Source organism: Vespa crabro, chromosome 1 (assembly GCF_910589235.1).
Source record: "Vespa crabro chromosome 1, iyVesCrab1.2, whole genome shotgun sequence".
NCBI lineage: Eukaryota > Metazoa > Arthropoda > Insecta > Hymenoptera > Vespidae > Vespa > Vespa crabro.
Genome location: NC_060955.1, coordinates 16,435,025 through 16,452,257, shown reverse-complemented (window position 1 = coordinate 16,452,257; position 17,233 = coordinate 16,435,025). Strand labels below are relative to the sequence as shown.

General features: G+C 34.7%; 1 protein-coding gene across 3 annotated transcripts in view; it reads right to left on the bottom strand.

Moving 5' to 3' along the window:
- Nucleotides 1-12,021, bottom strand: part of LOC124432823 (complexin) — a 243,300-nt gene extending 231,279 nt beyond the window's left edge. The window contains exons 1-2 of one of the 3 annotated variants that reach the window (XM_046982099.1): nucleotides 11,890-12,021; nucleotides 11,159-11,302 (exon numbers count right to left, since the gene is read on the bottom strand). The gene's annotated coding sequence lies outside the window, so the exon portion shown is untranslated. Of the gene's footprint in view, nucleotides 1-11,158; nucleotides 11,465-11,723 lie in introns of all 3 variants that reach the window. The other 2 variants (XM_046982098.1, XM_046982100.1) reach the window with 2 other exon arrangements.
- Nucleotides 12,022-17,233: the final 5,212 nt, after the last annotated feature.

Genomic DNA, 17,233 nt, shown 5'->3' with positions numbered 1-17,233 from the left:
CGCGCATGTGCGCGTCACCCGTTATATTACACGAGGGGTGGCAAGAGGGATGAGTGTTATATTCCTTGCTCACATCCATGTTCCTATGTGCTTCCATTAAAGCGGAAGGGTGAAGGCTTAGAAACGTCGACGTAGAAAGGATCATCGCGTACCGTATGCGGACTGTCTTGCATTTGGTGACAATTTCATATTATATATATATATATATATATATATATATATATATATATATATATAGTTACATATAAAATATATACTCGAGTATATATGTGCGTACGTTTCCGATCTACAAGCCAACACACGTTTTCTACTCAGGTATTTCAGTATGCGAGTGGAGTAGCGAGCAACCAGTGTGTACTAGGTTAACCCGGATAGTTATTTACCGTCTCGCGAATGAATCGCAGGACTGTGCGATTTACTTGACTATACATACCACGATCGCATCTGCATATAAGCTTACATTAGTCGATACTCGGCTCGCATCTTCCAGTTCCAAAGATTCGCGACAAGAAAATCTCAGAAATGAGAAAGAGAGATAGAGGTATACGGTCTTTTCTTTGGATTTGTTATGGAGATCGGATACGTCTCCGTATATGTTTGTATATGTGAAATACTAGAGAAACTGGTAAGAGAGATAGAGAAAGAGGAATAGGGTAGAGGGTAATACTAGAAAATAGATTTGCAAGAAGCGACTTTTGCAAATTTGCCGAGGCAAGTCGAGTCGTGAAATAAATATCATATATTTATTACGCTTGTGCCACGAGCTGCGATTTGCCGCGAGCGAGAAAAACATCGCTTGGATGAACGACGCGACTCAGTCTTAAACGAACGCGTTCAAACGTCTTAAAACGAGGATAAAGTTCTAAGGAAAGGAAAGGAAAAAAAAAGAGAAAAGATCTGTGAAAAATGACGCCATCTGCAACCTCAAAAATGTCTTGGACCATGCTAGCTTACCTACATCACGCACCATTGCTCCAACAACTTACGGTTGAGGACTATGATTTATTTGGATCGTGGTAAAGGGAAGAAAACTTTTAAAGTGCCTTAGTACCCGAAGAAATACATACATATATTGCTACTCTGCTTACTTTCGGTAACGGGTTGGAGCTTTTCCCTTAAGGGAGAAACCCTTTTGTGAACATTCGTAACATACTTTTTACTAAAGGCAGGTTCTAATTTCGTTTGGCCGACTTTTAAAGTCCGAGAAAAGAACGAATACCTACTATCTTGTATTTCTCTTAATAAACAATATATGTATAATATATATAATATATACGAAGTATATATATATATATATATATATATATATATATATATGTACATATAGTATATTTATATAAATCCTACATTAGTTCTTTTTAAATTGGTAAATTACTTTACTGATCTATATAGGATTGACCTGAAAAATTTTCTCCGATAAAGATTATTATCGTCGACAAATTTTTAGTCTTGTTCTTTTAAATACTCCTTTGTTTAATAGCTTCATGGAGCATAAATTTTAAAAACTTCATTCCTTTTAAAGCTCAATGTCGTCTAAAAGAGGTCTGTCCATTGGATATTAGCAAACTGGTATCGTCCACAAAAATTACGAAATAAAATTCTTTTTTTTTCCAAGGATAGTTCGGCAATGAAACTTAAATCCTTCTTACTTTTTCTTTCCTTCTCACTTTTTCGTTTTTTCTTTCCACCATTTCTTTTATGCCTACCTCTTATCTCTGTAGCACGTACGGTCGCACGTCGGACGCAAATTAGCGTATAATAGGATTCTCAGAGCTTGGCGTTAATACTCTCAGACTTCTAGTAATATAGGTCAACCATCAAAAATTTAGCTCAACGAATGCCGATAATCTGACCGAAACGAACTCTAATCTTTTGTTGCCGCCAACTTTTTTCGAGCCAAACGACGTCTCGCCGTAAAAGACTATGAAGAAGAGGAAAAGAATGGAAAAGTAGAAGAAGAAGAAGAAGAAGAAGAAGAAGAAGAAGAAGAAGAAGAAAAGGATGATGAGAAAAAAGCTCGTAAGCCTTCGTTACTTTGCCTTTGCCTATGACGTTAAGTCTTTGAATCTCTTCTTCCAACATTCTCCATACTTCCAATTCAACCATAAAGCAAATGTCTATGAATATATGTGTATATGATATACGTAAGTAGATCTTGTTACGTTTCCAAGACCTTTATTCCAGACACGATATATGTTAGAAATTATTATCTCTCCCAAATCGACAAAACAAGAAAGTAATTTATATTCGAATTGGAACACGATTAATTACAAAACGAAATTCCTGCCATCGATCTGTAGTGAAAATCTGGGTCAGTCATTTTCGCTGATACGCTTTAATAGTAATGATAATAATAATAAGCTTTGTACTCGTTCGATTCTATCGAAACAACTTTGGTTCCGTTGGAATAAACAACGTAATGATCTATAGTAAGAGAAAATGATAATTACAGGGAATGGTATACAAGCGTGTTAGGAAGTGTTTGTTAGAAGATAACTTTTGTTAGATGATATCGATATATTCATCGATCAAAACTAAGGGTTGCTAAAGTTTCAAATGAGAATATTCAGTAAGGTTCCATGATAAGCTTCAACACGAATACGATTAGCTAAGAGATACACAAGCTTCGTATAGCTTTCTTCTTCGAAAGATTACGATATTCGTTAACTAATATCGTTAACTAATAAATTGAAAAATAATTATAAATAAAAAAAGAAGATAATATTTTAGAGCGAACAGGTATAAATAGAAGATTTTTATAAAATATTTTTTTATAAAATCGATATACAATTTCAGTTTTTCATATGTTTCTATTCGTATTTATACTGAATAATAACGATAAAATTATTTTTGCTATATATTAATTAGGTGACTAAGTCGAAGATAAAAAACATCTCTATCACTCTCTTCTTTAAAAAATCATAAGATCTTGTAACAAATAAATTAATAAATAAATATAAATCAAAAAATTTTATTAGAAAGAACGAACACTTCCGTTAATACAAAAATTCCTATACGGAAAACATTTTTTAATCAAATTTATACAATGTCTCTTTTCTCTTATGTATTCATATTTTTCTAATTTTTCTATTATCTAATAATAGAAATAAAATATACCCAGAGTTATCTTAATTATGCATTAAGAAAGTTAATGCATATAACAACTATCAGAACTTTATATATATATATATATATATATGTGTGTGTGTGTGTGTGTGTGTGTGTGTGTGTAGGAAGCTGTATTAAAAACGGTCACTTAAATTCCGGACGACGTTGCTTAGAAAAATAGTCCTGCCGGATAAACGTCGACTTGAAAAGCTTCGGAAAAATACGGGCTAGCTTTTTGAGAATGGTATCGGAGAAGACAGCAAACACACACCTCTGTAGGTGGTCCTGACGAAGTTTCCAATTCGTTCCCGTGGGGGATGAGAGATCGGAATTTTATGAAGCTCACCGGATTTTCTGGCGGACTATATTTTCCGTACGGTTATCGGACAGCGAGAATAAGCACCCCTAATCGGAAACCACGGGAAATAACGAGTTCCTTATGAAACTCAAAATATCGATTGATCTCCCAAGTTCGCTCAATCACATTTCTCCATCCACTCCAACCACTTTCACCTTTTATCGATCAAAAACTTTTTCTCGTTGATCCACAATGAAATGATTTTTCTCATGTCTTTTGAAATATTTTTCATGAGACATATTATAAACTATTACAAACATTGTCATTTCTTGTGTCATAAATAAAAATGATCTATGGAAAAAGATCGAGATAGAATTTTTCTACGAAAGATTTCTTTTAAAAATTTTTATGTATGTACATATGTATGTATGTATGCATGTACATACGTTGAATTACAGTAAGATAAATAAAGTGAACCTAAACTATATGGGAACTTCGAAAATACACGTTCGCAAATGTTTCTATAAAAATCTGATCAACAACTGGGTTGACACGGTATAACGTAGTAATTTATCGATCGAATCTTGTCAAAGATAGAGGACTTAATGGAAAAAAAATAGTATTATTTGTGAAAGAAAAAGGAAGAAAGCTTGCTCGGCAGAAAATGGAGGAAAAAATAACGAAGAAGAGAGAGAGAGAGAAAGAGAAAGAAAGAATAGCAGAATCATCAAAAGACAATTTATTTTCGATTCAGTTTACGTCGGCGCGTTTTCTGTTCCGTTCGTTAGGACATTTGTGTGTATATATATGTAAAACACGAGGAACGCATGTACTCGCTCGTTTATATAACAAAGCTATGTATATAAAGTACACATACGTGAAATCTACACGTATTACACATATGACGACAATGACCTGATTTTCCATAGGATTAATAGATTTTACGAATCCACGTTCGATCATTGCGGCCCGGAAGAGATTAAAGGCAAATAATGCGATGATTCCTAGCAAAGAGGGAGTGGATATATCGAAAAATGTTATTTAATCGTATCAAACGTTCGACGGCTTTTATCATCGCATAATCTCGCGATCTACGAGTCTCATCCTGAATGTGACGATGTTGCAAAGACAAGGATCGAACGTTGAAATTGAAAGAGCGAAAGAGAGAGAAAGAGAGAGACTCGAAAAATAGAATACAATAGACGAGAAGATGAAGTATCCCGAATAGAGAAAAATATCCTTGGTCGATAATCCTACAAAGTCGGAAAGTACGATAAAAGAAAAGAGAAAAGAAAGAAAGAAAGAAAGAAGTAGAAGAAAGATAGTCAAAGCTGTAGCATGTCGGATCACGAAACGAAAAGTCATTGCCTTAGCACGTGCTTCACAAATTCGACGAAAGCTCTACGTGTCTTTGCCTCGATCCGTATGATTTTTACGCGAAATTCAATCCTTAACCTTGTAGATGTATGTCTCTGTGTATGTATGTCTCTCTCTCTCTCTCTCTATCTTCTGAATCTTTATAGGTCAGACTTTTCAAGAATGAAAATTCCAAATTCCGAACGTTTTCCTTCTTCTATATCTCCTTCATTTTTTTTTCTTTTTTTTCATTCTTCAAAAAGACAAAGTCTCTCACGTGGAATGAAAAATACGTTCGCAAGTTGTGAATGGACCGATAAAAGGATTACGAGTCAACGGCGAGGACAATCGAGTTCGAGTTTCTACGTTCCTTTCCTCTTTTCCTTTTTTATTTTTATTTTTATTTTTTTTTTTTCATTATTCTTTCGATTTTTTTCATCATTTCTTTTGTCTGCCCTTTCGAAATAACAATCGGGTAATAAAAGACGATATAAGAGCTCGAGGCATTTTCGAAGCGTTCGTTTTACGAATTAACTTCCTCGCACCCGGTTTGATCCACGGTATTCGCAAAACGAAGGAGGTTAAAGTTTTGTCCCGGAACGAACCGACGGCGATCCTCCTCTCTTTCTATCTTCACAGTTCTCGGAGAATTCCTTACTACCTTTTAATTTCTTCTTTCTCCTCGCCGCTCTCACCCTCACCCTCACCCTCATCCTTATCCTTTCTCCCAATACTCTGGACTTCCACTTCCAACATTCGCCATTAGAATTCTCAGGTCGACCTATCGTCAACTCTTCTTGGTTCCCTACGAGCTAAGGTTTAACGAAAATAAAAAGAAACAGAAGAAATAAGGAGTGTATAATCAACATGGTACTACTCATCGAATAGCTGCAACAATCAAATTGAAATTTTATAGAATTCTCTTTTCCCACCTCTCTCTCTCTCTCTTTCTCTCTCTTTCTGTCTCTTTCTCTCCTAAATAAAAGCTTCGATTTCGATATTCACAGATTAGCGAGAAAACGAAATAGAAAAGGAAACAAAGTAGCGGAAATAATAGTTATGAAGGAGAGAGAAAAAAAAGAAAAAAGGAACAGATAACTGCGAAACGAATTTCAACGGAAGGCGATCGATGCGAAAGCAAGTTACGGATTGTTCGATATGTATCTGCAGACTACACACCAACAACTATCCCCCCCTCGTCACCGTAGACACCACTCAAGTATTCTAGCACCACCCTATACTATAGTCTCCACTCTTCTCGTCTTCCTCACTTATCTTTCCTGTCCTCCCTTCACGTCCGACGCCGGTCAAATTATCGTCGAGCCTCTCCGACTCTCTCAAAGCCTTTCCAAAATTACTTACGACCTCACGGAACCGTAAGTCTCGACGTCTCGAAATTAGTTCCCACGAGAGAAAGGAAGAGTGAGAGAGACTAAGAGAGAGAAAGCGAAAGAACGAGAGAGGGAGAGAGAGAGAGAAAGAGAGAGAGAGAGAGAGAGAGAGAGAGAGAAAGCGCCATTAGGTATGCACGCTTCCGAATTCGTTAAAGAGAAAGGGCAGCAACCTAACAGAAGAACCGTCTGTTCCTTTTCCTTCTATCCCTCTTCTATTACCTCATTCTCTTTTCTCACTCTCTTAGTTCCTAAATTACAGAAAAACGTTCCTATCTCGAAAAAATATTACTATCGCAATCGTGTTAACGTGACATTTTAATGATTTTTCAAATCTTCCATGTCTTCTTTTCCTTCTGTTAGTCAAATTCAAATCAGTTTACAGTTTACGAATTCTCTATGTACCTACATATTTCGTTATTGACGATCGTTCGATTAATACGAATACTTTCCTCGGTTAATACAAATTTCATTATGTTGTATTATGTTTAATGTCAAATCGATTTATTAGAAAAACAAAACAAAAATGGAAGAAAAAAAGAAGAAAAAATAGGGAAAAAAAGTGTTATTACATTTAACTGTTATTTTTACAAAAGTTTCCCTAGAAGGGGAAAGGGGAAATTCAAAAGCATATTCAAATTCATTGCTCGTTTTACTCTCTCTCTCTCATTCTCTCTCTCTCTCTCTCTCTCTCTCTCTCATTCTCTCTCTCTCTCTATCTCTCATTCTCTCTCTCTCTCTCTCTCTCTCTCTCTCTCTCTCTCTCTCTCTCTGTTTTTCTCTCGTTATTTATCGTAAAGCGGACGGTTTATTTTTAATCGAGTTCTCTTCGTACAGAATACGAAAGCTTTTGATTTCTAGTTGTTTAATCATAGTATGCGACCGATTAAACGAAGTTTGTTGATTCGAACGGTTTTACCATTACCCTTTTACGTTATATTATGGTCTCCTGTCGTTGGGTTGCTCAGTTATCTCACCGATTTATGACACTTAGATTGTAAACCAAACATCGATCTTGATGAATCTAGATGACGCAACACTTTCCAAAAGAAACGACTTGCGATCTAACACATTTTATCATGATTTGCAAAATAACCTACGATTATACTCTTTTATCTTCGTTTTTCTATCCATTTTCAATTCAATGTCTCCACTATAGTTAACAAACGTGACCTGAAAAAAGATTTTGGTCACACCCCTGGCTTATCCAAGATACCTTGTCGCTCGATCGTTGCTTAGTCAATTTCTGTCTAGGAATTCTGCATCGTCATTCAGTCCGAGAATCGAACATATTCAAGACGAAATTCGAAAATCAGTTATAGCAATATATATGTGTATATATATGTATATATATATATATATATATATATATATATATATATATATTGAATATATATATATATTGTATATATATATATTGTATATATATATATTGTATATATATATATATATATATATACATATATGTATAATATATCCATAATGTATGTGTAGTATATATATATATATATATATATATATATATATATACACATATACTTATCGAATCGCAATCGTACGTCTCGATCTTATCGCATGCCACTGGCTCCTCTGTGATACCACTGTCCTCAATGGAGTCACGTTTATCGATAATCAATATAGATATGTCTAACATCCCTATTGGATATGGCATAACTTAGTACAAATTATTGTTAATTTATGTTTAAGGAGAGAGACGAAATATATTATCCCCTATCTGACTTTACAATCGACATTGATTTTTGAAAACGAATATGACCGAATATGAGAAAAAAATGTATTTATTGGCAAAGTGCCATTGTAGTGCGGCAATACTTTTCCGTGGTTAATACTGTAAATAACGAGGTAAAGTAAAATACCGAGAAAAAGGAACAAAAAACGTCGATCGATCCTAATTGCCCTGGGAGATCGAGAAGTGAGAAGAGGGTGGAGAAATTTTGGGGGATGTCGCGAAACCGCTCGAACGAGGAAAGTTCGTAGGTCGTCGTTGGTGGTAACGGACGGTGCTCGATCGTCCGTTCTCGTCAAGCACGAAGTAGTAAAAGTTCGTCATTGATCTGACCTGCCAACCTCGCTCGGATTAAAAAGGGCGAGATTTAGGAAAGAGAACGAATTGAGCGGCTTGATTAAAGCGATTCTCCGAATGTTCATGAAGAAGTTGAAGTGATTGTGGCCTCATCGAGTGATCCTATTTTTAATGTGACATACCCGAATCTCTACACAGTAACCGTGTCAAGTATATTGGCTTTTGGTTAATTACAGAAAAGATAAGTATTTTTGCTTAACGTGCTATTCAATCGCATTCACACTTGTTTATTACGAGTGCCTACGAAATAAAGAAATATATAATAAAATATACGAATATTTTGATTAAATCAATTTGATCGTATTCAAATCTATGTGATTCATACTAGAAATTCGTTCAAACGAAACAAGCGACCGATATAATTTTTATTATATGATAGATATAGATTTAAACGAAGAAAATGAATATCCCTTTACAATTTTGAAGAAAATAAAAAGTAGATATCTATTTAAAAAAGGTAATAACCGTGACGAAAAAGATCATACAATTATTAACTCACTACTCGTTCTTCGTCATATGTCATTTTTGACATTTCGAAACTCAAGATCTTTTTAAATATTATTCCTTACTAGATCTATTTTGTACATATATATAATCACATCTATCGGAAAAATAAATAATTTTTTGCAATCATTTGGCATCAAATAAGGCTCGGAACCTTAAAAAGATTTAATCAAACTAATATAAACATAAACGTCGATAAAATAGTTCCACATATATATATGTGTATATGTATATATATACACACACATACACTTTCTCATATCTAAATATGATAAAAATTCCGTCATATATATATATATATATATATATATATATATATATATATATAGCATACATACATATATGTATTTATACATATATATACTATATATATGTATGTCAATATGTTATATATATACATATATATATATATATATATATATATATATATGTATGTATGTATGTATGTATGTATGTATGTATGTATGACGAAACGAATCGAATCCGACGATTTATTGACGCTTCTTAAGAAGTCCGAAAGAGGATCTTGGAAAAGAGCTACGATCGACAATTCCATTCTAGTAATGCGATCAAGTTACGGAAAACGAGCTGGCCCCGATCTTTTGACATCTCAATTTTCGTATATACGCATAGGCAACCAATAAGAATGCAAAACGAGACGTTTCCTATCTAATGTAGGTAATGTATAGATACATTGATGGATATTTATACTGACTGGGAAAAGAAGAATCCTACGTAGGAAATGGTTAATATCAATTTTTCTTTCGTTTTCCCTTTTGTCTATCGAAGAAAATCGATTTTACGCGCCGGCATAAGTTCAATTCAAGTTTCGAATTATTCGTGTCCAGTTTGAAATGAAATACGAGTTTAATCACTGTCTTTGCGCGCTTAGAAAACTTCGGAAAACTCGATTTCCACCGTCCGTCAGATGACTATTCTTCCTCGTTCTCTACTTTTCTCTTTCTCTTACTCTCCTAGGAAGAAGATTAAATGTTGATGGCATGCGGAAGAGTTTAAACCTTTCCGCTGTTTCTTGGTATCTCGAATTTCTTAATAAATCTTTCTCTACATTCTTCTTTTTTTTTTTCAATAGGCGAATTTACAGACTTTTGACCTTGAATAAGATAATTATGAGGACGTTTTGAAAAGGTTTCGAACGTTTTCACGTAATAAGAACATATGTATATACGTATGTACATATGATTGATTTATAATAATCAAAGTTGAAGTAAATTTGCGATACGTATCAATTATGCTTGAACGATCATAAGCTTCATAAATTATAACGTTTAGATGTAGAGACTTTTAAGAATTAATTTATCAAATTAATTTTTATAATGAATATGAAAAAAAGGAAAAGAACAACAAGAAAAGAACTTTTTTAGAATTATTTTTATAATAATCGAAAAATACGATATTAATTTTCATCTCACGAAATTTTACCATAAGTATCTATAGATTACAGTTTTTCTGCATCTTAAAAGTTTCATCTTTCGTGAAAGTTCGTGAAGAAGAATCAACGTCTCGCGCCGGAGGCAAAATTCTCTTCGAGAGGGTGGAGTACGTTGACCGGCAGCCTCTGTCGTTATTACGCCATGGTACGCCATTAGCAAACTTCTGCTAGAAACTGTTTCCACGATCGCGTTCGCTAAAGTCACACTTGGAAAGATCACGTACGGTCTTGCAACTTTCAAATAAAACTACGTCTTAAGGTCTCCCAATGACATCGAAAAAAGAAATAATAAAAAGAAGAAGGAAGTAAGTACATTTGTTATGCTTCTACTTCGTCTCTCTCTCTTTCTCTCTCTCTCTCTCTCTCTCTCTCTCTCTCTCTCTCTCTCTCTCTTTATCTCAATTTCTCAAAAACAAAATTGTTTGCTTTCAACTAAGCATAGAAAAAAATTCCTACGCTTTTATAAAAACTTAAAGGCAAGAGTCTCATAATGAAAACTCGTTAGAAATTGAAAGAAAGAGAAAGACGAAGAAGTCTGGCTTTGCCGATGCTTTCAAGATCGATGAACGAGTGAGAGAAAAAGATAGAGAGAAAGAAAGAGAGAGAAAGAGAGAGAGAGAGAGTCGCGACGGCCTATCCCTCGCATTTTATCGAACTACCACGGTACGTCGCACGTAAAGCTCTCGCGAGCGACACGAAAACGAGAGAGTCGGAAAATAGGCGCGTTAAGCGTGTGCGACGAGGATGGCACAAGTCTCGCCAACGCGAATACGACGCACCCAGTAGACGCTACGCACGCGAGCACGCGCGCGCGTGGTTTTCACCTCTATAACCTTTTCGTTGATATTTATAAAAGTAAGAAAAGTCAATGAAATTCAAGAAATGTTTGGATTATTATGTGAATAAAGTGGGTGGTAAAATCGTGTAAAAATTCGTTAGCTCACCTTTATCTGCGATAGGCAACTATTGGTTCGCCGCTGGACGAAGAGGACGACGGATGACAATGAGGACGAAAGAAACGATGACAACGACGACAACGACGACGACGATGACGACGATGACGATGACGTCGATGTAGACTTTAAAAGCTGAATTCTCGTCGTTTGTGAATATTTATTCTCTCTCTTTTTTTCAGTCTTTCTCACGAGACGCGCTCGACTATATCTCTCTCTCTTCCTCTCCGTCACCGGTGTTTTTTGTCGGCGATTATTTTTTTTTCTCTCTCTCTCTCTCGCGCGCGCGCGCGCGAACTTTCGGAGAAAGGAAAGTTAAGATCGAGAAGGGTAGAAGAAAATACGAAGAGAAAGAAGATGAAGAAGAAAGAGAAGAAAGAAAATAGAGAGAGAGAGAGAGAGAGAGAGAAAGTGGAGAGAAAAGAGAAAGAGAAGAGAAAGAGAAAGAAAGAAAAAAGTGAAAGAGAAAAGAGAGAAAGAGAGAGAGAGATACGAAAGAGTACGCGTACGGTCTCTCTCTCGCGTGTAGATAAGGTACTCGTCTAGAGATGCGTACGTGTCTTTAAGTGTTGTCCTTTTCTTTCTGCCGCGTATATCTTCGCGTGAATACAAGCTTCGTATCCGGCCGTTTATCTCTAACTGCGAAACGTTTATCTTTTCCGTATACGCAAGAACTCTATGCGTTTCTCTCTTTCTCTCTCGGTTTCGTGCGCCCTGCGTACCAGAGATCGAAGTCTCGTGGCAAACGGTCGTGGACTGAGTGAACCCGAGTTCAGACTGAGCGGCGGAGTTGCCGTGCCGGCGACTATGGCGCCACGCAACGGGGGGCGAGCGAGTCACACGCCATCGATCCATCGAAGGTGGTATGGGGCTTTCTACGCGGGGCTGACGTTGCCTTTCCTATATACAAAACCAGACGAAGAGTGAGAGAGAGAGAAAGAGAGAGAGAGAGAGAGAGAGAGAGAGAGAGAGAGAGGAAAAGAGAGAGAGAGAAAGAAGGAGCCTTACATAGTACCAAAGAGAGACAAAGAAAGACTTACGTAAAAAGAGAGGAATAAGAAAGACAGAGAAAGGAAATGGGTGGAAAAGAGAGGGGTTGGTGAGAGGGGCGGCTTTGCTGCTTCCACGGCCAACAGAACGTCGCCGGACCATTGAGGGGTAAGGGGTTGCAAACCTCTGCCGGAGAGCGATGTCGAGTCGGAAGAGGGCGGGGCGTTCTATCCTCGTCTCTTTCTCTTTCTATCTCTCGTACATTCCCTCTCGCATACCCTTTTGCGCGTGCATACATTCGTCACTTGGCGTACGCGCGCCAATGTGTCTCTTCTTCCCCTCTCTTTCTCATTCTCACTCTATCTCTTTCTCCCGATCTTTCTTTCTTCCTTCCCACTCCATTTTCTTTCGTCCTACCTTTCTCTTTTTTTTCTCTCCGACCCTTTTACCTAATTTTAAGCGATACCCCCGTTCATTGCTGACCCGTTTCTCCATGCATTTAACTCCACCATAGTGGAATCGTTGGATTTAGAAATTCGAACGAGCGAAAAGACATACCGAAATTCAAATGAGAGAACTATTATTCTTTTCTTCTTCTTCTTCTTCTTCTTCTTCTTCAATCAAACGATCGAGTAAACGATCGATACCAAATAGCTGATTATTTATAAAGGAAAAAAGAAATTTTCCATAAATATGAAAATAAAAGTTGATGAAAATTATAAGAAAAGAACTATACATAACGTCTTGGAAACCTATTGAAATCTGACTTTTCACAACACGGATATCTTACAAGAAGCGAAATTTTTAAAGGGTTGCTTGCACATTCGTCGGCAAACTTATGCACGAATGATCACAGAAAGGAGAAACGCTTTTGCGATTTCTTCTGTTCGAAGAAAAATAGAAAAAGAGAGTGAGGCAAAGCAAAAAATATATGGGTCAGGACGTTAACGAGATTTTGATAGCATTTGCTAACGCTATTTGATAGCATTGCGCACCTTCGAGGAAGAACGACGACGATTGGTTTTAATGGATTTCGGTTTGCATTTGTCTCAAAGAACGAACGGTATCTCATCTATTCATGAGATATTTATCGGAATCTTCCTTCATCACAAGAAAAACGCAATTACTACAAAAGAGATGAGAAAGCGAGACTAATTCTCATATTTTAATAAATAATTAATAATTAATAATTAATAATAAAAATAATAATAACTATAATAATAATAATAATAATAATAATGATAGTAGTAATAATAATAATAACATATTTTAAGCAAGATAATTCACGTTCTATTGCATAATATATAATTCACAAGATGTCTGTATTGAATTCATTCCCACAGATGCCTTTAAGGATCGGGCACCTTGGTACTCAAGAAAACATAAATAATAATGAGAATAATAATAATAATAATAATAATAATAATAATAATAATAATAATAATAATAAGTAGAAGTCCAAATTAAAGAACAGATTTTGTAAAGTCCGAGGATAATAATAATAAAAAGAAAAATGAAAATATGAATTCTAAAAGAAATGAAAATAAGATGACTAAAACAAATTTAAATCTAACAAAGTAAAAGGAAAGTATCGTAGTAATATAAAATAACAATTTTATGAACCAAACATGAACTGTTTATAAAATAATGTAGCAGAAACTTATAATTAAAAAGAAATGAAATAGAAGGGTTGCCAGTGGAAGAGACTAAATTTCGTTTCGCGTCAATCGTTACACGTTACGTTCTGCTCTACCTTCCCTTAATTAAAAATCGTAATTTAGCCATATTACGTGGCTTGTATCTCATCTCCTTCTTCAGCTAACGTCGAAAGCAAATTTTCACACGAATACCTCTTCAAATTTACTTCGTCGTCGTTTTCTACAGCCATCGAACGACCTTGTCTCTCTCCCTCTCGTCGTACGGATAAATTTACGTCGAATCGATCAAAATACGTGAAAATATTTCAATACAAATTTTACATCCACCTCTCACAAAGTAAAAAGGGAAAAGCTTTGTATTCTCTGAAACAACTCCTCGTTCAAATGTCTTACAGAAAAGTCATTAAATTTGTAAGGATTGCTTAATTTTTGAAATAGAAAGTATAAAGTTCGACGATTAGATCTCAGCAACGAAAGAACGATAAAATCTTTTTCTGTCGTTCAGCTTTAGATCAAATAATGGATGATATATTTCACGATTTGTCTTCTACTCTATTACGGAGAAGAAATTAAAATTTATATGTATGACTTGAACGATTTGATGTATCGTTCGATCGAACGAAACATTTATCATCGTAGATTTGATTTATTTTCTTTTTATCCAGTTAAAGCAAATTAATTTAAAAGTTGCAATCAATAAAATCAAATATGCACGATACCCTACGATCATAATAGGATACACTTTAGTTTAGGAATTATTTTAGGATTTATCTTAGATTCGTGTACGTGCTGTCGTATCAAAACTTCCTCCTATGCTATTCTTGCAACACTCGACGAAGATCAGATCGGATATGATGAAAGTCAGATTTGTCTCAGCTGCTACCTCCTAACCGGGCTACCGTAATTCAGCAACTCCGATACATTCTCGATCGAATCTCCGTTCAGTTCACCGGTCGTTGCTGATTCGTACGATTCGATGGCTCCAATCCAGAAAACGCAAGTTGAGCACGCATATAACCTTTTCAGTTTCAACCTTCCTACCTTTCTCTCTCTCTCTCTCTCTCTCTCTCTCTTTCTCTCTCTCCATCTATCTATTTATCTTTTAAAAGCGAACTATTTTTCCTTCTACTTATTTTATTATCACTCGTAATAAACTTCATTTATTTTGTTGTAGAAATTAATAACGAGATATCTTCTTATTTTCTATTTATCAATCAATAGTACATACAATTATAATAAAAATAAAATAAATAATATTCCTTTCAACTATTTTTCAGCCAAAATACTTGTTACATATATAGGTTAATTGATTATTTCTCCTTTTTTTATTGTAATAAGTATTGTTAATTATCGTTAACGAAATATTAAAGAAATAATTAAAAAATGTTTAACACACAAAAATAGTTGTTTACTAAATATAATTAGCAATAATATTAATGAAGAAATTTCCCAGAAGTCGAATACTTCGTTATATCGTTTCACTTTTATTACAGGGAACATAATGAAATTTTAACAAAACATGCAAAAAAAAGAATAATTTATATGATGAGTATTAAAATAAAAAATTCAAGAAGACATAAGGAATGTTACGTTTCACAGAACAAAATGAAATTTTCGAGCTCGTGTATTTGCAAATTGACTGGATAGAATACACAAAAGAGAAAAGAAAGCATTATTCTTTATCTCACTCTATAGTTCATATTTCGTTGTTGACCATTATGATATCTAGCCAATATCCGACATTACCATCGAAACTTTACGAGCATCGAGGGCCATTTTCCCGAATCAAAAGAACATGTCGGACTCGTAGACCGCGACTAATATAGGTCGATCTCATTTCTCGTGTCGATAAATCACGATCGTCTTTTCGGTAAAACGATCGTCCTTACTTTCCCGCGGTTAACAGTGGAAGTGAAAGGTGGTCCATGTCAGTTTAAACAAAGCTCAATCAATAAGAGGTCATACGTTAAGAATTTATTATGAACTTGGAATTATCTGAAAGTTTTAGATAAATTTAGATGAGATTCACCATATATCTCGTCTCTTATTAACGCTCTATAACGTCATATTATTAATAAATCACGTGATTAGATATATATCTTTATTTTTTAATTATTATTTCATGTGTTTCGTAATAAAATTAATTAATAGTTTATATCACACAGAAAATTAATTTTTGTCAATTACAAGTTATGCTTAGCATAGAGTGTAGTTATACTAATATAATACATTATTAATACATAGATATATAATATATCTATATAATATAATTATATAAATATATTATATAGATCTATATAATATATAGATCTATATAATATAATTATATATTTAATTATATATATAATTATATATATATAATTATATAGATCTATATAATATAATTATATATATATATATATATATATATATATATATATATATATAATAATAAAAATATTTGTTTTAATGTAAGTTATAGAGAATAAGTTTTACACATTATATAATCTTTTTTAATAGAAAAAAGAATTATATTATAGAGGATTATAGAGGACAAATTAATCCATTAATTTTGTTTTCATCGTCTTAATTATCCGTTCGAAATTTTTTCAAAGAACGTCTGATAAAAAATTCTTTTCACCCTTTTCAAAATCAGCTTTGAATTCCTATTTAAGACGTTTAAAATGATAAAGGAAGACGCAAGATAGTCTAATCTCCTCTCCAATTTCACGAAAAGACGCGGAGAGATTGGTCCGAAGGACTGCACGCATGTCAGAAACAACTGGCCCTTCGCACGATTCCGTAAACGACATCAGTGAGCATCTCTAGCGATCCGTTTTGAGGAACGGAAATTATGTAATTTCCTTGCATTCTCCGTACCTCGGCAAGCTTTGTGAGAGACCACTCGCACAGCGCGAACATTCGGCATCGAATTCCTAATCGAATCAATAATTACGGGAATTCCTCAGCAAGAAAGAGCTGGAGAGGGAGAGATATCTCGCCATTGACATCTGCCGTTCTCCATCTCGCTATTGTGCAGCCAAACGTTTCCGGTCTTTCTCTCTAGTCATACAACTCACCGGAAATACGTAACAACGAAAAAGAGAGAGAGAGAGAGAGAGAGAGAGAGAGAGAGAGAGAGAGAGAGAGAAAGAAAGGGACACATACGAGTATTACAAGTTACCTACGTACACGCTAATTCGAGACAAACTTCATTATTTGTCCTATTTTCTCTGTAGATTATTCTTTTCCATTTCAGCTACATCATAATCTCGTTATCAATGAGATCAATTGTAAAGTTTGTTTCGATTCTTCTCGTTATTTTTTGTCAAAATGAATATCTTATAATTTGAAGAATGAATGAAATACCATTACAAGTTTATCGTACTCTTCTTTCTTTCTTCTTCTCGAATATATTTCAAAAGAAAAGAAAATGATA